Raw genomic sequence first — 26,154 nt, forward strand, 5'->3', positions numbered from 1 at the left:
TGTCCTTTGATGTGATTACTCTGATAAGTTTTATCACTAAATCTTCTTTAGGTTTCAATATGCTTTATCAAATTATTTACCTGTCGATACAATCTTTATCATTCTCCACTAAAGTTCCTAATCTTTAATCTTTTCATGAATCACATTCTCCGAAAATGCCAATCATACTAACTAAAACACATAAGAATTCAATATTAATATACAGGTTGGCTATCTGGCGACAAAATATGTAATATCGTGAAATCAGTCAGATAAACAAATGCTATCAAAATTATTTACATATCTATAAACCTTATCAATCTCCTCAAACCGGTATTATAAATATCTATCATCTGAGTCATATGTCCTAAAATGCAAACCTGTATCGTGTGATATTGACATAATATTATACATCAATAAAACATGTGACGGGAATACATATATATATATATATATATATATATATATATATATATATAAATATATATATATATATATATATATATATATATATATATATATATATATATATACATACATACATACATAATTTTGGTAATAAAAAGTTTTTTTCCATGTTTTGTATTGAAAGGAGCCTTTTTTTTCATTGGAAATGGTCCCTTTCTTGACTTATTAAGAAAATATAATAAGAAAGCATCCTGTCTTTAAAAAAAATCATCAATTAAGATAGTGCGGTTTTGCTTGAAAAACATTCATATACTGGACTTTGTGATATATACGTAATGCACAGAGGGTCCATACGGGCGGGGTAATAGCATATACGTCGTATACAATGGAAACATAGTATCGCCCGTATGGGAGTCCATAATTGTGCATGGTAGTGAAACCAAAATGGAGCCATCGAAGTAAGGATTTATTTTGCGATCTGTGCATACATTCTATATGAAACGAATATATAAAGTATGAACCGGTATCGAAGCAGATGCAAAAACACACGAATATTACAATAACATGGTTTTCTTCAGCTTGTGCAGTCACAAAAGCAAAAATGACAACAACAAAACTTTCTTTGTGAACCACGGGTTTTTAACATTGTCGTCAGCATGCAGAAGGGGGGTAGTAGGGGGTAGATAGGGGCCATGAAACAGAGTATTGGCAACAACAACGACTGCAACAACAATAATACAACCACAAATGAAAGAAAACTGTCCTCTTTCGAAAAAATTGATATAATCTCAAATCTTGAGAAATACCACAGATTCCGACACCCGACATGGCGAGAGCTAAACACTACAAAGATTTTTTGTCCTTCCAAATTCCTTACCCTGATTAAAACACATTGTTTCGATCCGCTCTTTTATGCCAAAATTTGACTTAGTCACAGATTAGGAGTAAATCAAAGTAAAAGCGAGTGAGCCTCTCAATCCTATATTGATTAGTTACTGGCTAGAAGAACCGATAATTCTCTTCATTTAGTTAATTATACTTCGCTTGACTTCCGTAAGGATTCGTTGTAAGTCACAGTAATACATAGGCTGCAATAGTGATACTACATTTATGCAGGTATAGGCTATACCTGGTCTGAAATATTGTTACACTGTAATGCCTTTGAAGAATTTTTTTAAGGAAACAGGACCGAGACATAGTGGTCCAAGAAATAAGCTGGGCTGTCTGGACAAAGTGAACCAGGATCTTACTGTAAAATAGGCCTCTGAAGGGGGAAGGCTTGCGGTAAGTTTCCATCGTAATTTCCTCTCAACGTGTAAACCGGATAAATGTATATGCTTTGGTGAAGTGGTATTATGTATGTTTCGGGTTATCTATGATAATTTACTGTGAAAAACCTCTGAACAATTCTCTCTTTTTAAGGAGAAAAGAGAAGTCTTCAAAAATGGGAGGGTGAGTGTGTGTGTGATAAAGTTGTCCCCAGGACCCGACCTATATAGCTCTCTGTACTCTCCTGTACAGGGGACCATAGATGCATACAGATTGAGGTACTTCTTTTACTACCACGGGTTTCCCAACTGTATAAGCGCTTCTCCACCATGTTATTCACTTTGCTATTTACATGCCTTACGTATACATTTGTCAATGAGGTTTAAGCCAATTCATATATCACTTTATCTGCTGAATAAATACATTATAGACGTTATTATGTACACCAGTCTGTGATCGTTTCAGGAATGTACGGTTTTTCTGTTGACATAAATGATTTGGTATGTTATAACTGTGACAAATCAACACACCCTTAATTACCGAGGTAGTTAATAAAAAAAAACATCAATTTAACACCAGATATCTAGCGGAGACTCAGTATAAGTTAGACACGGTATGTTCTTTTACGCTCAAAGTGAACTTCTGGAAGTAGTGATATACGTAAATAAATGGCTTGTACACTTGGGTTTGAATGAATATATAGGTCAGGTAGGGCAAGGTTTATACACCATAGTAAACCTCCTGTCGTAGACCTATACAAACTTGAGTCGGATACTTACTATGACGTCACACGTTCCAAAGTTCGGCAGCCACGCCTGTTATCAGGAGGGAACTTTGCCCTATACAGATAAGAAAACAACAAAATCGAACGAACGGAAGTTCACACGGCCAATGTGATATGTCATATGTCATATTTTGGGGGCATGGTGCACGACGTCAAATATAGCATTGATGCCCCTAAAAATAGTTTAGAATACCAGACCAGAATGGTATTTATGGTATGCTGATGCTCAACAGAATACTTAACTTAATCTATATTTTATACAATATCAATATTGTGACACCCTTTGTTTCTAGTACAAACAATGAAGTTGCATTTTCTTTTCGTCAGTATAGCCCGTATGTAGTAATCATTTCACACACACACACTGTACCCGGTAATTTATTCATCTTAGTAGCACAGAGTCCATCCAATAGGACCACCGTATTAATTAGCAGACTATAGTTTAGCCTATACTCAATTCCGTACATTGCGGCCCAGTATGGTACTGTGTTACACAGTATATTAGCGGGAAAACATGGAACAACCAAATATAGGCTTTACTCAAGGAGTAAAATCACATTACTTTAATCAGGTAAACCCTAAACATTATAGCTTCAAAAACAAAAACAAACGAATTTCATGATCTTAAAATCATGCCGTAAGGTTAGCATACGCGAGTGGTTCTTTTTATTCATATTATAAGACGGTGTAACAATTGAAGAAACAAAAGAAGTAGATAACGGGAAAGAACAATAGAGGGAAAAGACAATTGATCGATACCATTTTAGAAAAGAATAAACCCTTTCGGCGGTATCATGAGTTTAGAGTACACTGCACAAATTCCTCAACTATATTCAAAGGGATTTTCTTTTGTAGTGTTTTGGTTCTGCCATTCAGAGGTTTAAAAGCTATTGTTTGCAGTTCTCCGCCCGCAAAATTACTTCCGTGGGCGGAATGTCAACATTTCGTCATTCTTTAAGAGTACCGAAGATTACCTAGCACATACTTGAGATACCAATACTGTATTCAATCTCATAGAAACGAGCCAACACAGTATTGTTCTTCCAAACCGTTCAACTTCCTACGATCAAAACAAAATAGGAAAAAAATTAAATAAATAAAGAAGTAGGGGTAATAGAAAGACCACTTCAAAGGAAAAACATCCGAAAATTGTCACTGTGAATGATAACGTCACAAAGAAAATCCCTGTTGTTTTCTTACTTGAGTTTTAAGAGGTCGGAATATGCGCATGCAGACACTTATAAACGATTGTATACATCTTCAAATGTAACAGAGAAAAACACATGTCAAGTCTAACATCAAAATTATGTTGTTGTTTTTATGATTCTAAATCAAAATTAAAAAGTTTGAAATAGTAAAAAAAGATTTCTTAACACCACAAATTCAACGATGATTTTATTTTACATTATGCACGGCATCTTTGAACGCCATATGTGCATTAATACATTTCTTTGTACACCGTTTACTTGTTCTGTCTCCTCAAGGAATAAGTAACCACATCAAGGTTTACTTATGATGCAAGGGAAGGGGTTCGGTCGGCGGTAAATCTTTAATTGCAAATTCTAAATGTGCTATGTTATTTAATTTAAAGAAAAAGTCGCCCAGGAAAGAACCTGGGCACGTAACCAAACTACCGAACGACTGATCCGCTCTCAACCCCAGTCCCCTTGCATCGGGACTGTGACTGTGTGATCATCGTCGGGTGTGCATCACCATTCCCCTCGAAAGGGAACAGATACTACACATATGCATGATCTCAGCCAAAAAGCCAAGAAGCTATGTGATATACTTTCCAATGCATTTACACCATTGCATTCATTTCAAAGCAAAGTCTACCTAGATATTTAACAGTTTTTTTTTTTTATTTAGATATTTAACTGACTAAGTGGAAACTTATACAGAAGATAAAATACTGTTAAAAACAACTGTTTATTCAAGCCAAAAGCCAATGAATATGTAAATGAATGAAAGTGATAAAGACCAAGACGTTCCATGCATCTTATGGCAGGATGATCATTCCTCAGAGGCGACCTGAATCGAAAACAGACTGAGGACACAGTTCAAAGACACAGATAGACAATGGTCAATTGTCTATCTATCTATATATGATAAAGGTGTCCTTAGACTGTTTCGATTCAGTTCGCCTTCTGTGTATAGGCTAAAGCAAGCTTCTCGGTGCTTGAGAGTAACTTGCAAGCAAGGTGAAGACCCCTGCCAATAAAAAAAAAGTTTTTTTTTGACAAATTTGAGCAAGTTTAACAGGCTGAAACTTGGAGTCAATATTGATTACCTTTAAGGTTTTCATTTAGTTTTATAAAATTTTCTGTCACTTCATACACGGATTAAGTTCTTGCTTGGTATTCCCATCATTGCCTTTTTTCCTCTTAGTTTGATTCTTTAGGTTGCATTCCTGCTTCAGTCTAAAGTTATCTTTATTGTTGATCCTTATACGAATGGGTGCTAGATATACCGGATGTTGGTTTTGAAATTCCATCACACCCCTGCAGAGGATGGTAATGGTATAGTGTATATATACGTGTAGGCGTGTACTTGAGAAGGATTCACAACTGATAACAAAGGTATAGCTTGTGATGAGACCACATGACCCAGGCAAATGTGTTGCCATACCATCGTCGATGGATTGATTAATTGATTCTTGTATGGATGAATGATCTTCTGCTCGGAGTTTTGTATGCATGGACTAAAAACATATTCAGATAAATGTACTTGGAAAATTTGGCAAAGCAAAGTGAAAAACAAAAGTTTAACAGAAATTGAAGATGTATTCGGGTTCCATGTTGCCATAAGTAGCTGCAACACTTGTATCAAATACTCGTTTCCCGGCCTGTTGGCTAATATCATGTGTAGCATTACGTTCCCCTTAGAGGGGAATCGTGATACACACCAGACGATGATCACACAGTCCCAGTCTTGATGCAAGGGGACTGGGGTTGAGAGTGGATCAGTAGTTTGGGTTTTGTTGTACTTAGGTTCTTTCCCAGGTGACTTTTCATTAAAAGTATACCTGTAGCAAATACTCGGCCTTTTGGCTACGATCATATGTAGCATTACGTTCCCCTCGTAGGGGAATCGTGATGCACAACTGACGATGATCACACAGTCCCATATAGTCTCGATGCAAGGGGACTGGGGTTGAGAGTTGAGAGTGGATCAGTAATTTGGTTGTTTGTTTCTTTGTGCCCAGCTTCTTCCTTGGGTGACTTTCCTTAAAACGTATGGGCGTAGCAAATGTATAACGTTGCAATAATGCTTTTGTTGTAATAATGTTGTTTTTATTTATGAAGACTCAATCCCAGCGATCATAATTGGACTATATACGTAACAGAGAAAGCCGTGACGAACAGCGTTCACAAGCAGTTAAGGAAATATCTGGATAAGGACTTGATAAAGTTAAAATACGACTTCATCGAGCCACATATATGCTCAAGTTATTGAGTCCCCCCCCCCCCTTATTTATTACAAGAAGGGATTTTTGTCTATAATGGAAGTGGGTTCTGGAAATGTTGAATCTAATATATTGAAGCTCCTATAGTACGATGCGTATCATCGCATTGGTTTTAGTGTCAACAATGTTAACATTCTACCATGAATGGAAATATGAGGAGAAAAACAAATAGACAGTAACATGTTACATCAGATACTATTGGCATTATATGACATCACATATTTACAAATGACAGCTCTCAGACACGACTTTTAAACTTCAAACGAAGCAAGATTTATCTTAGTTTTGTGGTTTGTGTGTTCATTACAACGGATCTCGATTAAATTGGCTGTAAACATGATAGTTGGATTGATGTCTCCTATATGTCTCCTATAAGGTAGTTGATGTTTCCTATAAGGGAGCGCTAGCTCAGTGGTTAACGCCGGTGCCTTTCAATCATAAGGTCCCGAGTTCGAGTCACTCTAAGATTAATGTATGTCGTCCAGTTACAGAGTTGTTGACAATTGACAATTCATAATCATGCATGGACGTTAAAATATGAATCTAAGAGACTGACTTTGGTCAGCTTGCGGTTTTAATAAGCCAATGATGGCTTCTTCGCGAGTTCCTGCTTGCAGGAGGATCTAAAATTTCATTTCATTTCATTTCATTTATTTTTCCATTTCCTCACAATATTTATATAATAATAGGACTGTGAAGACAATACCATGCAAAGAAAATATAAGTAATATATCATATAAAAGAAAAATAATGGAAATTACGGAGAGAAAATGGTGGAAGGGCTTGGAAGCCGTAGCTTGTACAAGAAGCCCACCAAAAAATACATACATACATACATACATATTTAAGGTTCTACGATAAACCAAATATGTGCACCTATACCTATATGTATATAACAACCTAAAAGCTGTACGGCGGTATATCACCTCACTCATTACATATCCCACTTTTCTCGGGCGCAACTGAAGCACTGTATATATAAGGTACAAACTGTAACAAGTGCATAACGTATTATTTATTATACGGTACAGAAAACCCATCAACTTTCTCGTCTGTTTTATCGAAATATGTTACAAGTTTCAGTCCTTAAGTCTTCGGATATGATAAAAAAAGGAAACATTCTGCTATCATTTTTTCATCTGTAACGGAAGAGAAGCTATGAGGACAGGAAAGATATGGATCTAAAACACAGCACGAGCTGCTGGTTAATCGAAAACCTGTAGGAATGAACACCTTGATGTACATATATAAGCAAAGACATTTAAGGCCGACGTCTTTGTATTGTGTATGTATGTGGCGCTCTGGAAAAAAGCTTGAGGGTAATTTAACACATGCAGTCCCTATAATTGTATACCCATGATTCTAAACTATATGTGTGGTTACACATCATTCTAAGTAAGATATATATGGAGTAACCCATAATCCTCTCTAAGATATATTTGGGGTTACCCATCATTCTAATAACGGTATATCTTTGGGGTTACCCATCATTCTAACTAAGAATCTATGGGGTTACACTTCACTCTAATAAAGATATCTTTGGGGTTACCCATCATTCTAATAACGATTTCTTTGAGGTTACCCATCATTCTAACTAAGATATATGTTACGTTACCCATCATTCTACCTAAGATATCTTTGGGTTACCCATCATTCTAAGATATCTATATGGTAACACATCGGTCCAAATAAGATATCTATGAATTAACACATATCAAATAAGATATCTTTAGGGTTACACATTATTCTAACTGTGATATCTATGGCGTAACCCATCATTGTAACACAGATATCTTTGGAGTTACCCATCATTCTAATAAAGATATAATTGGGGTTACCCATCATTCTAATTAAGATATATTTGGGGTTACCTATCAATTTCTAACTGTGATATCTATGGCGTTACCCATCATTCTAACAAATATGTTTACGGAGTAACCCATCATTCTAACTAAGATACCTTTGGGTTACCCATCATTGTAAATAAGATAACTTTGGGTTACCCCATTCTAACTAAGATACCTTTGGAGTTACCCATCATTCTAACAAAGATATATGTGGCGCTATACCCATCATTCTAACAAAGGTATCTGCTTCGTTACCCATTATTCTTACTAAGATACTTGTGGTAATGACGCATCGTTCTAACTAAGATACCTGTTGGGGGGGGGGGCTACCTGTATACGGGGTTACCAATTATTCTCAGACATCTGTAGGTTACCAATAGAATGTTTCAAGCTGACACATTCAGACTTGCAGGTTGGGAGGGATGACTAGAGAATATCTGTTGCTACGGAATTGCCTATCTTGTTTAACTGTCCAGATCGAATAATCTTATCCAAAATCCAGATCGGTTTCATGGTAATCTAAATGTAATATCTTAATTCCCGAGATGAGATTCTATCTCTCAAAATCTGAATCTTCTTTGCAGTGTAAATTCAAGATCACTTTCAAAGTTGAGAACCACGCATTGCATGATAAGCGGAATGTAATAGGTTCAAATGTTCAAATAGGTACAAGGATTAATTTGTTTGATTAAAGGGAGTTATGTTTGGTTGACATCCTGAATGGTGGAACAAATTTTCATTTAGTTACGTAAACAATCTAGTAAACGGAAGTTCTCTGATAGTGGTTTACTTTTCCTCTGTGTCAAAGAGGATGCGCAAAACTTGATTAATGAAGGAACTTGTCAACATTATGCCAACCTTTACAAGACCAAACTTGAAAAAAAAAGATATTGAGTTAATATATATTATTGACTAAACATTGCCATGGGTTATAGTTTCGAACGTGGCGATATGAACTGCTCAACACTATATAGTTGGAAGAACCTCTCGGGATACAAAAATTTAACAGCGATTTAACTTTAGTAATGAAATCATACACTGTGATATAAAACTGTATGTAATATATTTCATTAAACGAAGGTTTTGTATTGGCAACTATATGGTTTAACAAGACATCCGTAGAATACCAGTCAAATAATCATAAAATGTCACATTGGACGGGTACATCCCAAAATAAATGTATTTGATCAGTGCATTATATCCAGTCAACCAATGACAGTTCGTGCTCGTGTTCGTCTGCTCTCTTTGTACAGGAGATACACCGTGGAAACGACAATAAATCACATCATAGTTGATCAATTTGACCGCCAAATTGTCAAATCAAAGATTTTGCTTTACTTTCTATCATTTTTGCTATAACATGAAATATTTTCGTTTTGATCTATAAAACACCCTCTTTTCTTTTGTCTTATTTTTAATATATATAAGAAAAAAAGGGGAGAAAAAATACTCACATAGTTTACTTGACATGAACATTTTCTCGTTCAGCTATTTTCTGGCCTAATTTATGGTTTCCGATGTCTCCGTATATATCATACTCCTGTACTGTTCAGGAGCTGTCAATTACACTGTTTTAAGTCGTGTATGAAAACATTATTTAAACACGTTGTTTCCATACCATGGCATTATTTATATAAGGAACGTATATCATTAAACACTGTATGTTCTATATAGTCTGACTTCCTCGAGAATGCAGTAGTTTCGGGTGAGTTGCACATCAGACATCATAATATTGGAAAGAGAAATAGGTTAGTGTTAAGGTTAATGCAAACAACAGCGGAAATAACTTTTTGTGTTGAAGTAATGCATACCTATGCACAATCCTTTTTGTGTCAAATAAAAATGTTAAGGTTCTGCAAGAGAGCTTAGCCAACTGTCTTGCACGTCAACGGAAGTAAAACTTCCCAATTCAGCTGAATCTTAGATTCCCCCACAACCCACACGCCCCACCCACGACTTCCATATTGAACCCCGGTGATGAGAAAAGTTATGATTCTGAAGTTCTTGTTAAATACTCAAGCTTAATATATGTAATTTATGTCGTTGCTAAGCACACATAGTGGTTATAAGATTGAACATCTTTCTGTTACGTATGTGTGCAACGGTAGGCTATTTGGCCTAACCGGGACACCAAAAAACAAGATAGGCTACAACATGGCAAATATTATATCTCACTGTTTACCTTTTCTTATCTTATCTTGCCATACTTTTCAAATACATATGATAAATAGAGTGTTGCATTGTTGGTAAAATTATAACTTAATATTTATAATACATATTCATAATAGACATTATTGCCTTTGAAATATAACCACTATGGATATCCGTCCGACGAACTTCCATGAGGATACCGTATCGACAATACCGGCTCGCCTCTTTTGCTTCCTTTGTCACATACCTGTATCAGTTATAGCAATTTTCGTGTCGATTTTGGCAAAAACTAAATACTTAATTCCGGCCAGGCAATATTATAATACTTCATTAGGTTGATTGGTACAGCAATATATATCATGAAGTAATTATTACTAAATTTCAAATTTATCGATTTGTGTAATCCATTTCCTTAGTCAATGAACAATGTGAATAGTGTGTGTGGGTAGAAATTAAAAAAGAAGAACATATTCAAATTTTATTATGCACCAATTAATGTTCACTTGGTGAATAAATCTGGGGTGGGGGAGGTGACCCACAGGGTCGGATTGAGCTTTTTTTTGGGGGGGGGTGCACGGTCAGGTGATTGTGGGGCTCCTTCAGCCTAAACCATTCTGGTCATCATAGTATTTGTTAGTTAGCTAACATGATAGGGTCACGTGAACACATGAATGTAACGACAGCGCTGTAATATATACTGCTAGGGATAACTGTTGTGTTATACCTCCTATATACGCTCATATAGCGGCAGTGTTTGGTAGTCATTCACCAACTGAATATTAGGTGAACATATCTCAGCAATTCTATCGCGTTTAGACTGCAGTGTTGCTTATCTTGTACGGTTTATGTGACATGACCCATCTTCAATAGACGGCGATTTTTCAGGTTGAAATATGCATTGACATGGTGTGTGTGGGGGGGGGGGTGGAGGGGGGGTTTAGTTAAGCCCTCGGCCGTGGCTCCGTTGAGCTCGCCATAAATCCGGCACTTGGTGAGTCTGTACGCTCAATTCAAATCTTAGTAGTATAATCGTTGGAAGTTAATGAACAAAAGAGATGCACTTTACGTTTAATAACCAATGTGATTAAGGAATTAACCAACGTATTATTCAGTGTATCGGTAAAGTCGAGGTAATAAATTTTTAGTCACTGACAAACATTGCATGGGATGTCGAGAGCTAATTTACCATGACGAACAACAGAGTTTACTAAGAGGAAGCGAACTTGACGCAAACAGGCGTACATACCGTATATCGTAAACAATAAACGAAATGAAAAAAAAAAAAACATCTCTCACGAAGGAGTCTCTGACGTCATGAGCACAGGAACCATTTTATTGACCGAACCATACATTTATCTTATACTGACAAGCTTTTAATGGGGAGTATATTTATAACTTCCTGTAGATTATTTTGAAGTTATAGCATATCCTAATTTAAAGCTAACATCAACAGATCGTCAGACATTTTAAAACGGAATCGCTGTAGACAGATCAGTGAAAATACTATACGGGACGAGAAAGTTATCGTGATACGCGGTACAGGAATATATACCTTCATTCTCGATAAGGTCGCTCTCGAACACTGTATGTGACACAAGTTAAGTTAAAATCATAAACACAGTTTAAATGTATACTCAATGCTCCAGACCTGTTGACTACGAGTATACAATCCCATGATTACAAGTATACAAACAAGTAGAATTTCCCCAATGTTCTTAGTACGAGAACAAGGCTCTAAGCGAGAATATTTTGCACACGTATTGATACTAGATTCCAAAACGCCCCCCCCCCCTCACCCTCCCCGAATACGAGTACAACTCCGTGAACGTGCGCAAAAACAGTGAACTATTCTAAAAGATGATTCCGAGTAAGGACTCACTATATACATATCTACAATGCCTATGACACAGTCTTAACATATGACTTTTGCATCCAGCGGAAACGAAACCTAAAATTGACCGATGTTAGTAAGAAAGGAATTTGGAAAAAAGTTACTTACTTCTAATATTATCTCTTAAAGTAAAAAATTTCGATCAGAGAACAAAACTTTAAAAACTTCATAAGAATAAATAACCAATTTTGCATCGAATTGATCCCATTCTTAGCCTCAATTCTTTTACTTTTCATTCAACGAGTTGAACAGATCAAAATTTACTATAAACTTTCGAATAGTTAATTCAAGATACGACGTCATTCTGTGATATGGTCATCACATGGCAGGTGACAGTATATAGGCTATATAGTTTCGGTCAAACTTTGCTAAATTAATTGTAATGGTTGGTCGAGTTGTTATGACGTCATGGACCTGTTCTCGGTAGCAATGTTAATAATTTTTTTTTATCAATATTCTGTTACAGTATATATATATATATATATATATGATTATTAATCTCCTTCGGTTTGTTGCGGGCAAAGACCGTACCATTAAACAGTCCATCATACAGGATGAAGCAGCACATTTAAAGTAGGTCCGAAATTCAATTCAAGCACAGTTAATAGCTTGACCTGACCTTGCCCCCCACCCCCTCCATGACTTTACATTGCTTTAAAAGGTATTAAGTGATAATAATAATAAGACGATTATTGTACAATATGTCAATATAGGTAATGTATATAGGAAGTTACCTGTTAGGGGAGTTTATATGTAGTTGAGCTAGAGGACACTGACACTAACCGCATCGTAACCTATATAGCCTATCCATATATAAAACATATGTAGCCTATCCATACATAAAACATATGTAGCCTCAATACATAAAAAATATGTAGCCTATCCATACATACAAAATATATAGCCTATCCATACATAAAAAACATGTTGCCTATTCATGCATAAACAAATATATAACCTATCCATACATAAAATATATGTAGCCTATCCATACATAAAAAAAATCTCATGTGCTCATGTATATAAAAGCGTCTTGACTTTGAATTTAGTCAATGAAAAGTTTTGAAATCCTTGACAAAGTATTTTATTATCTTGATATGTCACATTTTCATTCAAATTATGAAGAAAACATTCAAATATTTGAATAAAGAAAAAAGTTTAGAAAAGGGGAGTCTTAATTTGATTAATTGTAATACTATTCCTTGTATATTTTTGAAAGGTTGATAAAGATGCAGGGAATTGCTCTACTACTTGAAAAAGAGGAAACTGCTTTCGGACAACTTACGTCACAGTTGAAAGGTGGGTAGCTCGTGTGTAACTGTACCATACAACATATTTATAACTAACAACTATAACTTCTAACTAAAAGTAACATTCTCTCATAGTGGAACTACCTATCATGTACAAATGCAGTAAACAATACTGAGAATCCATCCATTGTCATCTGAACAACAATCATTCCATAGTTATATGTACAGCAACCATTCCATTGTTATATGTACAACACCCATTCCATATGTATATGTACCGCATTAGCTCCGGCCCGGAATCGGTATATGCAGCGGAGTTCCTTGTGGTGGAGGCTGAATTCCTCTTGGTAGTACCAGAGGGCACTAATGTCTTCCAAAGTCCCAAATGCGCCTCTTGGTTCGAGGCCCTACGGGCGCCGTCGGTTGGATCACTCAACTGCCGAGTAGCAAAGTTTTGCCACAGTACGCCTCTGTAACATTCCTCTCTATCTGATTAACAACTTGTTGTAATGTAAAAAGAAAAAGAAAATGACGTCATATGAAGGGGGGGGGGGTTATAATAAACAGTGACTATACGATAATAATGTCGCCCGTAAGTTTATTGTTGGTATGAGTTAAGGAATAGTTTAAATCAGTAAACATTGCAGCCTGATCTGTAGAACATAATGATGCATTATAAATATATCGTGACGTCACATTCAGAATACGCTACTACATTATATGAACAAAAACAAAAGTTCTTTCTAAGAGTTGACACCCTTATTTCAAACCTCGTGGGTGTTTTCTCAACAGAAAAGAGTTCGAAAAGTGACTAAACCCACCCTGTAAATCTCATTATTGTGTGAGACTTCTTTTTAAAAAATTATACAAATACACACCCCATCAGAAAGACAGAGCTAATGAGGTACACATATATCCTAAAGTCACACAGGTTTTAGTTCCTTATATATATTATATATATACTGTTGAACATACATAACGTAAGACCACACTGCAGGGGGCCTCAGTGAGCTCCTTCACATTATGTGACTTTTACATTAAACACCTGCAGACCTATACACCCCAGCAGAACAAAGAACCGGTTGGGTATAAAACAAAACACGCATATAGTAACAGTGCCATAGTTTTTACATGCTTTGTTCATCTAAAGATGATAGAATCGGCTGCAATTTATTGATTAAAAACACGTTTTTTTTTTTAATCGGTATTCTTATATGATATGAAGACCAATAGTTTTAACGTTATATACTTTAATTTTCGCAGTATTGTGCAACGAATCAGTGTTGAAGAAAAACGTTGCCATTATTCTGTGTTAAGAGATAACTTTTGATAGAATTGTAATGTTCGTATGTCGTATTCTAAGAAAACAGAACATTCGCTATAATAAAGTGATGTTTCTGTAATTATTCCGGATTTCAAAAAATCCTGGGATGCTTCTGTAAAAGCATATAGTCCAGAGGAGTTTCAAATTAATCGCAAACAACCCGAAAATACTTAACAACATTTCACCAAAAGCATATATACACTCAGACCAATAATATAGGCTAAAACGGTACGAAAGTGGTTGTGACGTCACAGATTCACTCTGTGTCCATATATCCAACCTAGGTGGGCGGTGGACCACGTACCCCATATAGAGACACTGTACAGGTGGCTATTTGCAAAACGTAGAGTTGCTGAAATAAGGAACTCAAAAAAAAAAAGATTAAAAAAAGAAGAAGAAAACAAAGAACATCGTAAGAAGATTTTGCAATTCCAAATTCCTTACTCTGATTAAACCGTGTATTATTTTAATCCACTCTTAATCCTCGAAAGTTATTCGCTTATTATTATTCAGACTTCGTAACAGATGTAAGGAGTAAATAACTTGAAGTAGAGGTGAGCGAGCCTATAGCAATCCTACACTGGTTACTTGGTTGCTTTTAGCACCCGCCGATAATTCTCGCATATTTAGTTAGTTATACTTTGTTTGACTTCTCTATAACGCTACGTTGTAGGCTGCGATACTACATAGTAACACTACATTTATGTATAGGTTAATAGCCTTATATATCGTTACACTGTAAAAGCTATAGGAAGTTTTTTTTTTTTAAACAGGACCTAGCAGATTATCCTAAAAATAATTTGAGCTGTCTGGACAAAGTGAACCCGTGACGTCACGACCATACACTCGAACTGTATACAATTTGGAGGCATGTGGTAAGTTTCAAATGTCATTTTTTTCTCAACTTGTAAATCAGATAATGTAGCCTACATAAATAAATGCTTTGGTGAGGTGATGTTTTGTATTTTCCGGGTTATCTATGATTAATATGAAAATAACCTCTGAGCTATTCTTATAAGGCTAAATTGATGATGACGTCATTGCATGCAAATTTTTAATGTTATTGTAAACATGGTGCCATGTGATGACGTAAAGCTTTTGGGTTTTCCTTTGAGTTTTGTGTTACAACATGCAGAGAAACTTACCTAATGGTTTACGCGTTAGACCCAGTATTCCAGTCACTATACTGAATGAGCCTCAAATGCTTAGAGAGACTATTCGCAAAATTAAAAGTGGTACAGAAATCAACGTTGTTATAATAGTCTGTAAAGGAACTTTAAACTAAAGCAACACGAGACGTCGCTCTTGTTGTATAACAAAATTGAGTCAAGACTGTATTGGTCAGTTTATACAACCATGTTGCGAAGTATTGAACAAAATGATCGATTTTTTTTATATATTTTTTTCATGAATATCATTAAATTACAATATTGCCAAACAGCAATATAAAGTTAAACAGTTATATAAAGTTTCAAGTTCTGAAAATGGCTGGTGGCCCTTTTAGGATATTCAGAAATTGTATATAGTATTTCTAATAACATCACATAAACGTTACAGTTCTCACATTTTGCGCAGCAGTGTTTAATTGTACATACTATGTAAACTGTTGTAATCTGATCAGGAAGTAAATGGAAGGATAAAAAAACACTAGTTTCTTGAAATCGGTTAGTAACTGATCGTGGAGTTAACAAATCCTAACGTTGTCCAAAGATCTTGATTATATATATGTTCAATCGATAACGTAAATTTCAATATGAAATCTTTGTTAGTGTATATAGGACGCCGTATCTATGTAGGTCTATAAACGCTTTCGACCGTTTAACGAATAATGTTCCTAAGTCAGAAGATTAAACTATACCGCCCACGGATACGTCTGGGCCACAACTCTTGGTGTTTGTACGACCTTCGCAGGAAACAGAGGCCTTCATTCCTTCTTAAGTGTAACATGTTTATTATTAATGTGATGATAAATCATTTTAAAAGCTGCTTAATGAAAATCACAAGTGGGAATATATATATGTATATGTATATCTATATATATATATATATATATATATAAATATATGTATATATGTATATATCTATATATGTATATAAATAAGTGGGAAGTGGGAATATATATATATATATAGGCTATATATATAGGCTATATATATATATTGCACGTGCATTTATACATTCATTTCTTTTAACATGTGTCTATATATTAATAACTAATATCGGTTAAAAAAAAAACACACCCCTAAGCATACGACATCTTTAATCATTTGTCTGTTGATTCTATTAATGGTTTTCGATCTATAACATTATTGTTTCAGCCAATTTGGCGTCACACGAATGTGATTTGGACTAGATTAAGTCTACCACTAGGGATGATATCTATACTACATATATAATATGACGGTAAGTTTAAAACAAAAAAACAATTATAATACACGACACTATTTATATCGGCTGTATAAGTTGAATATTTAACGGTTTGTTGTTATTGCCTTGTTGTCGTTACGACAATTAATTTATCGCCCCTTCATGACTGCTAAAAATATCTTCGTCAAAACATTTTCAATTGTGAAAGGGGGGGGGGGGAAGGTTTCAACTATGTGACTTATTACCGAGCCGTTACGTGGTATACATTACACATTTCCGTCCAGTCAGTCAAGATACATAACAACTTCAAAATTAATTGCTGATTTGATTCATATTCGTCCCATTGCTATATATATTTATATGTATGGTAAGTCATGTTGTACCGTTGTTACACTCAATGAAGTGTAAACTCTTAATCTAAGAATAAACGCACCTCGGTTATAACATACGCCTGATTTACGCATGATCACCTTTGTGAACTCTTCAAATGTTATATATCTATTAACAAAATCGTTCCGATATCTGGAAGGGGATACTGGAAAGTGGATACTGGAAAGTGGAGGGAAGGGGGTGGAGGAGAGGGGGAAATTGTGAGAATCGAGATGCAGTTTGATTTGAAATAGGAAAATGATTTTTATAAATGTGTATTATTCTGTTCAGTATAGGCCTATATTTGTTGCATCTCCGAACTATTCATGCCGTACTTTACATGTCGTTAATTGAATGGTCTCATGTGAATGTTTTTTTTTTAAATATTTTTTATATATATATTTTTTTATAGTTATGTGCTTCTCTTTGGTTGTTCAAAGTGGTGGTTTATTAGCTATTATTTCCCCATCCTTGCTCCAATGGAGTAACGCAAGGTCTTGTATGCATACTTTTTAATTATGCATCAAATGAATCTCCTTCCTTCCATGTGACACACATAACACAAGTATATCAATACAAGTGAACGCAACATATCCACATCCCCCACCCCTCCCCCTTTTGCTCCACCCCATGCCACAAACACAACTGAAAGAATAACAAATTTTTTTTTTCCCTCGAAAAATTTGATGGTCAATGTGTTGTATTGATGTGTCAGTAATCTATCAATATTTTAATTTAAAACATCTTCTGCAAAGTAAACGCTTCACAAATCGTAAAATCAATGTAGGTTTCCCTTGACCGAACTATCCCACACCAGCAAACAATGTACCGTTAAATCGAAAACTAAATATCTCTCTCCTCCTCTCTCTCTCAACCGTTGCTATATCTGATGAAGTAAACCCATACAGGTTTACTTTGTGTTCCCTTGGCGTGCCCAGAATTTCGAAGGTGTGGGGAGGGGGGGGGGGAGTGGGGTTGTATAAACTTCCTCCGACTGATCTAAATATGGACTGACCCTATACGAAAGGGCCAGAGGCGAATGAGGATTTTTAATAGGATAGATTTGCCCCATTGGTCGTTGAAGCCAACTCTAGTGTAGAAGTGATCTATCTCTTTTACCGTTGGATAGTAAGGAATTCCCCGACTGAACGAAATTTCCCCGACTGACAATGGAAGGTGGCGCCATCCCCCCACCCCTCACCGCCACCCCCACGTAGGCGCATTTACTCTGTTTTGTCCGGCAGTTGTAAGCTAATATTTTGATTAACAAATATCGGTTAATCAGTATAATCATATTGTCAATTGTATCTATTTACGTCTCCAGAACATATTTTATATTAACTTTATTTTTCTATACGGTACATTTCCAAATTTGTATCATGAAAATGAAGATTTATTTTTCTTCAGTTTCAAACTCTGATCAAATTATAAAGTTCCCTCGACGAATATTCGATTCGGACAAGCGAAAAAAAAATAGCATGATAGGATCCCATTCAATCTTTAAAAGATCTGAAAAACATATATAAAATGAAAAAAAAAGTTTTGTAGTTGTATCTTTTGTTGAAAAATTTCGTTTTATTATTTTAATCATATTGTCAAGTAGATCTCAACTTTTGAAGACCGTAAAAAAAAATTCTCTCCTTAAAAATTAAAATGTCTTTTTTCTTTTATTTTATACTTTTTTCATTCTGTGATCATTGTGTACATCTCATAGCACGCTTCTTCAAACTACGGCTTACTCAAATATCCCCCAACCTATCATTATTTGTATACTTGATAAATGTTGTTGAGACTGGGATTATCAACCTCCCGTTCAGCACAATATACCATCACAGTGACCTGCTCTTGATGACCAAGATGGAAGGTCGTTCCATTGTTACAACATTAAGGTAACCCTGAACTTTTCCTACAGGGTCTCTGTATGGCCGTCTTAGTACATGGTCCGAATAATCAAACCAATGTAAGGCAAGCTTAGTGACGTATCATGTAAAAAATCAATTATAGGGCAATTCCGTTGAACAATGGTGATGAAAATTAAACAATGGTAAAACAATATTGATTTTTTTTTCTTTTTCGACATGGGACGACAGGGATGAGATTTTAAGTGTGCCGGGGGTTTGGCGATCCTATTGGATTTCTCTATACAGAGAACACAACAAGGTCGATCGATGATAGATGTTCAATGTTGGCACTTGGAGATTGTAGTAGTGCAGCCGCTTCATTGAAAGGTATAATGTAAAGACGGGATACTTAAAGAGGAATATATAATTATATATATATATATATATATATATATATATATATATATATATATATATATATATATATATATATATATATATTTATATATATATATATATATACATATATATATATATATATATATATATGTGTGTGTGTGTGTGTATGTGTACGGAGACCTTGAAATCCATTATAGAGATTAAGACGAACAATTAAACTGAAATACAACATCGAATTGCTCTGGAAATAAAACTGTGACATCGAAGATATAGACCAGAGCAGGGGCAAATCCAGGAATTAAAATATAATAAAAAAGAGTGGGTGACTCTTGGGTCACGTGGAAGATCGACTCCCATGAAGGCGGTGGGTCAGTTTCCTCCAGACCAAAACAAAAGAAATTGTAGACGCAAATGGGTTCATTCTGAGACATATTTAGGCTACAAATGAGGTTTTTTCATTAGGAGTAGTGCTCATAACTACTTTTGACTTTTGTTTTGGGTTGGAAAAGAGTGGGTAGGGGAGGGGGGGGGGTTGTACACCTCCACACTGCCCATGGATCCGCCCTGCTGAGCCCAAACTTCATGAACATTTGAACTGCTCAACGAGTATTTACAGTTATATTGGTGGATTGTTTTTAATCACCGTTGAAAAGGATGAATAACATTTAACAAATCAAAGAATACAAGTCAATTGCCATTGTTTTTTATACTTTGATTGAAAAGAAGATATTTTTTAGCAGCATCACGATTATTAGTTTCATATATGGTGTCTCGAGGGCAAGGTTAAATTTATTTCAAGCGCACTTCCATCTTTCATTGATTCATCTGAAAATGTTCTTTAATTTTTTTTTTAATGAAACGTGTCAAATCGATTGAATTTTTGAAATTAGGTGCATCAAACGAATAATTGCTTCCTCTGTATGCAGAACGCATGAAGTCAGAACTGAGTTATACCTTATAGGACTGGTTTCCGCGTTATATTTTAGTAGGTAACGACATGATATCACATAAAAATAAAGGAGTAAGCTATGGCACTCCATACAATGTACTTCTGTTAAAACCGTTGCAGACAGTTGAATATATATATATATATATATATATATTTATATATATATATATATATATATATATATATATATATATATATATATATATATATATATATTTATATATATATATATATATATATATATATATATTTATATATATATATATATATATTGAGACATTTCACGTTTAGACAGAAAAATGATAACTTGATGACAATAAAATTAACACTTCCCTGCTTGATCTAAACCGTGATAAAGTTACTACATCCCAGAAGGACTATTACATTTGACTATATCATGAAATTTCATCGGATCTTATGACATTTTATTCCCCTACCAATCTTCAAAAACAGGAGAAGAAATAAAAAACCTGTCGCGGTTCTTTTTATGTCACAGTCATTTCCGGGTGAAGTTCTACAGACGCCTCTATGTCTACACAACACAAGAACAAGTTTAGGGAGGTTTTTTTTGGAGGGGGGGGGGGGTTGTTACTTTTTCTACATCATTTCAGAATCTTGTATTTGATGATATCAAACCCGAAACATGTGCCCTAGTTTTAAAACATTTCTCTTTCATCTTCCTAATTCTTAGGATTGATCTTCGGTAACCTACAGAAGAATTTCCCTGAGCACCTGAAAATATGTTACAATGGTTTATGTTTCCTCATGTACAAAAATACCTGATATTGTCACAATTCGCAACGATAGGCGTTTATGGGACTTTGGGGAAATGAAGGAACATGTGAACAGCTGGGAATATAAAAATTGTATAAATACACCTTTGGGGAACATTCTCATTTTATATTTTTTTTTCTTAAACTATGCGCACTATTTTTGACCCAGAAAGCGTTCCATGCGATTGACAACACAGTGGCCCTAATATATCATGGGATTAATAAAGGCATTTATGGAAGAGATATGTTTCATACATACTCGTTCGTATTGATGATAAAGCCAGCTGAAACCTTTCCGGCCATGAAACACTGTTCATCCGTCGACCTTATAAGACATATTGACTAAACTAACAGTCATAACTGGGAAAACCCAATATTAAAGATTATATGTTAAGCCAATTATTTCAAATGAAAGGCGGCAATCAAAAAGAATATTGTGTGTTTCATGCTATAGTTCTATTCAAGCTATACGTAATGACGGAACTCAGGAAGTTGAAGTCTCGAAATAGGAGGAAAATGGCGTAAAAAAAGGGAGAGGGGTGGTGGCAGAGGTGGAGGAACATATCTCTTCCATGAATGCTTTTATTATTCCCATGATATATTTCATATACAGCCTATACCGGCATTATATTTCAAACATTTTAACCAGGTAAATCAAATGTTTGATATAATTTTGGTCTGAACATCAAATAAACCATTGTACATGTACAGACTTTATCGTCAAACTTCCAGGTAATTGAGTGAATACTGTACATGTGATATCAGACCTTAGTTTTTTTAATTTCTAAAGTTAGTTTCATTTTGTTTTAAAGTTTAAAAAGAAGTTTAATATCATTAACTGCCAAGATGCGAATTGCATAAGAAATTTGTGAATTTTTGTCAAATTGGACTGACAATGGGCGAGTGCCTTTATTTATTACCTTTTGTAATGTTGGCTAATCCATTCTAATCATGTTACAAATTCATACACTGTAACCATGTAATATACATTGTAGTAATACATTGTAGTACGCAGTGATACATAACAGTATTCACATAGTGACATTGTAACCATGCAATACATTGTAGTAATCATGTAATAATTACGTGGAGGCGTCCCATATGAAATCCGACGATGTGTAAGAGAAACGAGAAGAAGAAGACCTCGTCGATATTCATCAACCAAGTTGTTGATTCGTCCACTAGGCTTGGGATTAACAGATTGGCTTGGCTTGGGATTAACAGATAAACGTATTAACATTTAAAGAGCGTCACCAAAACCATCCTCCCTTCTTCCCCACTATAGAAACCAGGGTAGACGATTGTGAGGGGAAAAGGTGATTATCATTTGATCTGTTAATAAGTGAAGAAGACCTCAAGGTTTTGCTGTTTCAGAGAATGAACCGTCGATTAGACAAGACAAGAGAAGACAAGAAAAGATAATATATTATTATATAATATAATATAAGAAAGACAAGATCGGATCAGACCAGATAAGATAAGCAAGATTACACTAGAAATGATAAGTTTCAATTTCACAGGGGTTTCCCTTTCTATATATATATATATATATATATACATACATACATATATGTGTGTGTGTGTATATTTATATATGTGTGTGTGTGTATATATATATATATATACATACATACATATATATATATATGTGTATATATATATATATATATACATACATACATACATGCATATATACATATATATATATATATATATATATATAAATATATATCTATATATATACCCAATTGTTGCGAAACCTTGGAGAATTATGGCAATGCCTTTGTAATCTGACCAATATAAGACGCGAAGGCTGCAATAGGCTGCTTAAATAGAACAATAGACTTGGCAATTGTGTTTTCATATTTGTCGATTGAACAACACATGCTTATGATTCATACCACTTGTTTTTGCCTTTTTGAGTCAATTCAAACAGAAGTACATATTGGAATTGTTTTTAAAAGTATAAACACCTTCCTGTAGGTTATATTGTGTTCATTGGTCTTGTAACTCTGAGTAAATTTTGACCTTGTGATGTCTATTTTAACGAGAACATTTATTAATATTACACCAAAATATCTTATATATGAAGTGGCCAACAGTTTGGGCTGCCCCAAACTCATATTTTTGTGATATTTATCGTTTAATCCAAGACAGAAAGTTTCCCTCGCAAGTTAAATGTTTCAATTTTCTAACTGTTTCACAGCGGCAATCCATTTTCGTCCACGGATAGTTTCCAGTGTCCTATATGTATAGTCTTATAATAGTCACACGTGATCATGGTTTTAAATACATATGATTCGACGCAAAATTCAGCTCTCTGCCAGAGGAAATTTACAGAGATAAAACAAACAGAATTATATATAGTGTATTTATAAGAAAAGATGCCTTTGTGTTTACCTATCAGACAAATTTTTTAATTGAAATGATGAAATTATCTGGGCTTTACTCGGACTTCTGTGACTACAAATAACATCTTTGCAATACATAACAAAATTCGTGTAGGACAAATTGTGTATATAATATCCTCCAGAATTGCCTTGTTGTTTGCATGAAGTTTAAAACAACATAGTTTGCTTGAGTTATTGGAATTTAAAATACAATGACGTAACAGTAACATTTAGGCCTTCACTGAGGAGCCGACCGACGTCATCAATTTTATCCTATACATGAACATTCCAGAAATATACGCATAATTTAATGGTGAACTATCTTGAGAACCAGAATTAGCGGTACAAACAATACTCACAATCTAAATGTTTTTTATTCTTCATATATATATATATATATATATATATATATATATATATATATATATATATATATATATATATATATATATATATATGTATATATATATATACATATATACATATATACATATATATATATATATATATAGATAAATAAACATATATATATATATAAATATATATATATATATATATATATATATATATATATATATATATATCCTCCATATTTACAGAACTGTCCCGTCACGCGTCTGGACAATTTAAAAAGGACACATAATAATAGAGTGAAGGTGTTCAATGCTTTTGGAATTATGTCGTAATGTAAACACAGGTTTGGACAGACGGAATGTGCTGAAAATAGAGTTGGTACTTTGTCAAAGTCTATAAACCCCCAAAGAACGATTTAATGTAAGGTTATCAAGACTATGCAGGTACATTCCAAGTAAACAAGAACCGTATCTCATAACACTACTATACGATCGGTTGTTCTCAAAGAGACGAATTTTCGTCACGGTTTAAATGGCAACAAAGTAACGACAGTGTGGGTAAAATGGCGACATGCAAGGGCGTAGGGACCGGGGGGCTGGGGGCGCCAGCCCCCAGTGAAAAATATGGGGGGGGGGGCGGAAGTATCGTTCCGCCCCTCCCCCGCTCCGCAAGTCAGAAAACCCCTTTTTCATTTCCAAATGAGAAAAAAAATCTCATTTGAAGTACCAAATTGCATCTAAGGCCAGGGGAAAATGCAAAATTCTTTACAAAATGGAGTGGGTGTTGAAGTGTGCTATATTGCACCAAATTGCATCTGAGGCCACCTGGAAATGCAAAAAAAAATCCAAAGGGGAGGGGGACACCCCCTCCCCTTAGACCCCTCCCCCACGCCGGCCATCAGTCTTCAGCCCCCCCACTCAAAAGTACCTTCCCACGCCACTGGCGACATGAAAGCTGTGATATCTCCGAAACGTAGCAAAATATTTGTTTTTAGCTGTTGGTGGGAGTTTTTTCGTCACAAATAATTCCGTCATATCAGCTAATATTGATGGTTGGGTTTATGTCCCCTTTAATGTCGAGCAGGTCAGATGAAACATGAAAGCAAAATCTAGCCGTAGGTAGAACAATATAAATACCCCTTGGATTAATTTCAGTCAGTGGAAAGCAAAAAAGGAAAGAAAAGAATAAAAAATGCCGGATATATCGTATCCCTCATGTCAGATGGGCCGTAAAAGGGAACCATCCTTCCAAAACTTGATCAACATCCGAATGTTCGGAAGTTATTGCAACCGGTCGGAAAAGAACTTGCTTCACTGAAGTGATTTGAATCACGAGTGAGGGATTAAACCTGAGTCAGTATTCCTCAACACGCCCTCGCCATCCATTAAATAAGCAATATATATATATATATATATATATATATATATATATATATATATATATATATATATATATATATATATATATATATATATATATATATATATATATATATATATATACATATATATATATATATACATATATATATATATATATATATATGTATATATATATATATATATTTATATATATATATTTATATATATATATTTATATATTTATTTATTCAAGGAAAGTTTCTCTTACACTGATATATTATGATCGTCGAACGTCCTAAAGTGTTTCATAGCAAAGGCAAAAAATGGTATCAATATCGGAGATCTTTTTATATACATATAATTGTTGGTTTATGGGTCGATGATTGCATGTAATCCTTTCAGGAGGAAGACGAGCTGTAAATAAGTTGAAATGATACATGTGGCTGTGGTAGGTAATGTTGACCTCCACAGGGTTATTAGCCTTCGTTGACATCCAAAGGAAACTATAGTCCTTTTTGTTGTTGGGGGAAATCGTCTGAAGTATATGTATTTTATTTGTTCTTAAACGTCTAGCTGTGTGTGCATTTGTGGAAGTCCGTATGCGTGATGTTACATGTGAATGCAACATCACATGCTGAAAGACACCAAAGGAAAGTATGAATTACCTCCTGTAGAAGTCTGCAGTTACTTGTGTATCTGGGGAAGTATACATAAGAAGACAAAATTACAGGCTGAAGACACCAAAGGGAAATATGAGTTCCATTCTGTAAACATCTATGCCTGCATGCATGAAAATATTATTATTTTCTTTATTATGAAATAACAGCCCCTTGACACGACTTTTATACAAGGATATCTCACAAATGGAACCCGATTTTTCTTTGCTATTGGGGGAGTTGTTAAAGACAAAGATATCTAGTATAAAAGCTGTATGTGATGGTTGCGTTGGGGTTTCTTTTAAAACTATCAGCGTGTCAGAAAA

Source organism: Apostichopus japonicus, chromosome 6 (assembly GCF_037975245.1).
Source record: "Apostichopus japonicus isolate 1M-3 chromosome 6, ASM3797524v1, whole genome shotgun sequence".
In the NCBI taxonomy this organism is placed as follows: Eukaryota; Metazoa; Echinodermata; class Holothuroidea; order Aspidochirotida; family Stichopodidae; genus Apostichopus; species Apostichopus japonicus.